Raw genomic sequence first — 5,347 nt, forward strand, 5'->3', positions numbered from 1 at the left:
TTTTATTTTCTAAATTGATGGACTCTAAACTTTGTTGCTTATGCAACCCAATTAGCAGAAACTATTGACACAGCCCTTAATATGTGTATATTTATTTCAGGATTATATACACCTCCTACTGATACTCTGAATACTAAATATTCATAAAACTCAATTTAAAATGAAAGTTATAGTATTTTCTTCATTACAATGGAATATTTAAATCATATTTTAATTAAAAATGGATTCTGTATCCATGAGTTGCCTATGTATGAGTCTTTTTTATGGTAAAATCTAAAACATTTCATAAAATGCATAAGATGTTAGCAATAACTTTTCTCAGGTATGCTATATTAAGATCATCATCTATCTCATTAACAACTGTTGTCATGACAAAATGTAGAAATTCTGGAATTTCATGCTCCTGAGTTTTTTGTTTGTTCTTTGATCTTAATACCATTGAAGAACACACTGCTTTCCTTCCTTGCACAAAAGTATTCATTATCATGAACAATATTGAAGACATCAAATAGATAAGCAAGTCTGGCAATCCATTGCACATTTATAAGAGTTTTTGTCCTGCAGAAGCCCTGTAAGTTTGTTTCACAGTTCAAGCATTCTTGACTTTATAGAATTCCTCCTCCTAATAGCCATCATACCTCATCAAGGAACAATTGCTATTGTTATGTACACCAGCTTTCATATTAACACATAATAAAGAGAGTGCTTTGAATTGAACATATTGGTCTTGATGTCATTCAGTTTTTATAACTTCATTAAACACACTGTATAGTTCAACTGACTTGCAAATAATTTTTAACAAGGTTTTCTCTGTGGAAAAAAAAATTGGTGAATTGATTAACTGCTACAGGCTCACTCCTTCATCTGAGTAATTGCTCCAGCAAGTTTTCCTATCATTGGAATTTACTATCAGAACAAATTCCTACATGAAACTCTTCATCGTATTTCTTTATGAGACAGCCTTTCCTGGTTTTATACAGTCAAGAGCTAGTTCTATTTTTCAGTGATGTTGCTTAACACAATTTTTCTTTTGTACCAACATCAGGTTCAAATAGCATATATACAAAAGGAATTCTCATGTTGGCAATATCTATGTGTTCATCAAGTTGAAAAATATTTTGCTAGCATTCTACACCAGCTATAAAAATGATAGCCTGTACCAAAGTAGGGAGAGCAGGGAGATAGAGAAACAGATACATTCCAGCAACATTCATTCAGCAGAGTTGGAGGTGTAGGGTGAGGATATGGGAGTGAAAGAGGAGAAGGTGTCAGAAATTGTTTACATGTGTCTTGTTCGAATGACTAGGTGGATTATAGCAGAAAATAACACAGAGACCATAAAGGAAGATAAGGCTTGAAACAAAGTTGATTAGTTCCTTCTATGTGACATGCTGAGTTTGAGGTGCCTGTATAGGTTGATCATCATGATTTGCCTGACCTATGCTGATTAGTGCCTTTTGGCCTAGATAATTATCAATAGCACTCATTTCCTCTCCAACTAGAAAAAAGGTAAGTACTTGGTTAGTCTCATTTGCCCTTAGATTTGGTCTTCCATGTGATTAGCCAGTTTCTGAATGTGTCCAGTTACAGCGTCATTAGAAACTGGTACTCGAGTTACCTTCTTTGCTTTAGATTCATCTGAAATTTCCAGCAAACATTTTTGATGCATTTTTTTACTGCTTTCTTAGTGATCACATATTAGATTTAGTATCACTATCCTGAACTGCTATTTTATAGCATGCTATTTTGTAGCATGCAAAGCATTTATGTCTAAATGAGAAATAGCATTTGCTTCCATAAGCATTTTGACTCAATATTCTTTTTTTCAAATAATTCTTTTGCTTTTGAATGTCTTATTATTTTTATTATTTGTATGTAAAAGTCATTTGTGTTTAGATGGTTTAATTGCTTAATTAACCAGTACTTCTCTGCAAATAACACACCAAAGTTTTAGCATTTAATCTTCAATGTAGCTACAAAATTTAGGGAGATTATATTTTAGAGCAAAACTAGTAAAAATATATGAGAACCTGGTTTTTGTTTCTTTGGAATCATTTCCATCTTCATCGTCTGGTTTATGTCTACTGCCACATTCAGTAAATTTTGTCTTGACAAAAAAAAGACATGGAACTTATTTTTTCTATGTATATAAAACAATTGGCTAATGTGTTGGATTCTGAAAAAATTGCATTTTCCAAATTTCTGTATTACTGCTTATCAATTAGCCTCAAAAATAAAGACTCGGCTTTTAAAAATTAGTTAATAGCATCAAGTATAAATTTTGTTGAGCACACTCTGAAAAACAGAGATAACCTCAGTCAACTATTTAAATAAATTGATTATCGGTTGCCTAAAAATTACAATGGTCATAAAAATAATAAATACGAATTCTTAAATGCTGGATTTTTTTCCCCCTAAGCTTCATGCTTGACTGATTTCTTGTTGTAGGCAGCTTATGCCTCCTGCGACTCAGCCAGGTAGTGTGACCACCCATGAGCTAGTTGAATGAGGTGGCTCCACACACCACAGGCTTGGCTGCTGCAGCGAGGTCAAGTTGTTGTAAAGATGACTTGATGGTTGCTCAGTCTTCTATACCCATCAGATGGTGCACAGCAGAGAGTTCTGCAGGCTGTAGCACCCACCTCTGGTCGCACACTCCCTCATTCTGGGAGAAGAATACTACTAGTCTGGGTTCTTCCATCTGGCTGGCTGTTTCTGAAATACCCTGACTCTCCTCCCCAAACACACACACACACACACACACACACACACACACACACACACACACACACGTTAAAGGGGAGAATGAAGAAGTTTGTTTTCTGATCTACTCTATCAATTTCTTTCCCCTTCTTTTGTCTATAGGAGGTTAAAGGGAAAGACTTTTCCCTCACCTCTTTCTTGTTTTTCTAGATAGACTTTTATGACCCTTTTCATGTGTTAAAGAAGAAGATCAAAGAATCTGGATCAACTTCCTCTCTCTGAATAAAGCTTGATTTTCAAGCTTTGTGTTTTGCTACAATATTCTGTTTTGAACAAGGCTGTTATTCAAAATATCATTTTCCCCAGTTTTTATTCCTGCTATAACAATCTTCATCCTAGAGACAGGTGCTATGTCATGCTGTGTAGGGCAAAGGGCATATAGTTCCCAAAACGTAAAGAGAAAAGCACATTGGCATGTTTTCCCAGACTTTACAGAGCTCTATCAGTTGACTTCTACAGAAGCTTTGCAGAGCGCTCTGCAAGTCACATTTGGCCTGCCTCAGTTTTAACAGCACTAGCCACACAGGCTACAGCCTGATACTCTCTCAGGGCTCTTTGCTGGATTGTCTGTCATGATCAGTGTGTTCCCATTAATGCTCCAGCTACGGTAGTTCTGGGCTTTGCTCTTTAATCTCTTCCTGCCCTTTGCCACCAGGGATACTCTTAACCACCACAGGAAGTCTCCAATTCATAAATGGTCTGTGTTCTGAAGGTCTGTAAGTGTAGCATTTGAAACCCAGAACTCATTTTTCTATAGCAAGAATGTTATAAGTGTGTGTTGGGTCTCCAGGTCAACCCACAAAGGCTCATTCAACTCCTAGCACAGGTAATGCATTTTCCCTTAGCTCCTTTCCCACGTCATAGGATTATTGAATGTCAGAGCTGAGACAGAATGGAAAGCATCAAGCTGTACACTGGTAACTGAGTTTTTTTTTTTTTTTCCAGTGTATTCTATTACAAATGCCCCACCTTCCAGCTATGTTAGACATTAAGTAGGGTGCCTGTAGAGACCCAGGCACCCTTTAAAACATTATAAATCAAATAGTCATAAAACAGGAATAGCTCGCCACAGAGAACTTCACCTTGGCTACTTCTCTATATTCTTTGAGGTACACTGTAAGGATCAGGTCTTTGTCAATGATGTCCCTACATTTTCATACACTGTTAGGGTCAATACTTATGCACTTTTAATTAGTATGATCGTGGGAGCCATCATCAAGAAAACCAAAAGGTTCAGATGTTGGAGTATAGGAGGGAAGGATTACCTCTTGGGGTTTGTTTAGCTACTCATTCCTCCTTCATCGGGGGCCCTGCTTCCTGTCCCTTCTGTCTGAGAAGCTGGTCTGGAGACATCCCCAGGTGCAGTCTCCCACTTCATCAGCTCTTTGCTCAGCAGGGCCTGAAAGTACTATTCTACCTAAACCTGCCCTTCCTGGCTCTCTAGTCTCTTTACTCTGCTTTCCTTTTCTCCACAGTACTTCTGCTGGCTTATTTGGCAGATTCCTTGCCTGTCGTTGGAACTCACCCACCCACCTGAACTTCCATGTAAATTTCATATGGGAAGGATTTTGTTTCTTTTGATGTTGGCACCATTAGTGCCTAGAACAGTCTATCTGGCATATAGTGGTGTTGGGGCTCAGAAAGCAATACCCCAAAGTATGGCACTTTGGCATGCTGAGAACTCTGAATTAGAAATTGGAAGACTCAGAATTGGAGTGTTATGTGCCCCCGTTCCCGCTCTGACTTTCTCCTGCCCTCCTGTCTCCTGTGCCTCTTTCTCCCCTGAAGCAAGTCATAGAAACTAGAGCCCCTCTTCCCCAAAGCAAACCAAAAAACTTATAAAGGTCACTCTGCCCTTCTTGGAAGGCCCTCATTTCAGAGGGTCCTGCCCTCTATCCAAGAGGAAGAAAAACTACACACAGATGCCTAAAGGAATTCAAACAGACAACCTGGGCTCCCCCTCAGTCTATTGCCTTTAGATCATATCCTTTTGTTCAATCGAACTTCTGCATGGCCAACTACTCTTCATTAAACAGAAGCACAAAGACAGCTTTCCTTGGGTCTGTGAGTCTTCATTCTAAATGTTCTCAAGCCATGTAAAACTTTGATTAAATAAATTTATGATGCTTTTCTCTTGTTAGTCTGTTGTTGTTGTGTTAGGAGTGTCAGCTGTGACCCTTATGATGGGGAAGAAAGTGCCCCGAAAGTAAGAGGAATATATTTGTGAGTGAAAGAATGAAGTGGGTGTGCATTATTTTAGACATCGTATTTCACTTAATAGTCATAGCACTTCCCTGAACCAGCTTCCTTCCTTTTTTTTTCACAGAAGAGTGGTAAAATACCTTTAAAAGCAACCATAACAATACAATTTTGTGATTTGTATATGCATTTAATCAACTAATTATTTGTATTTTGTCATCTTAGTGAAATCCTCTCACATTCCCTAGAGAGAAAATGTGAAGTAATGTTAATTCTCCTTGGGTTTCTCAGTGGGGAAAGTGGTTTTTCCTAAGAAAGTAGCCTGATTTGATTTGAGTCAATAAATCTCCAATGAGTAATCACAGTATGCTGGAGTGGGGAGCTC

The sequence above is a fragment of the Sciurus vulgaris genome (assembly GCF_902686455.1).
Source record: "Sciurus vulgaris genome assembly, chromosome: 14".
Taxonomy (NCBI): Eukaryota; Metazoa; Chordata; class Mammalia; order Rodentia; family Sciuridae; genus Sciurus; species Sciurus vulgaris.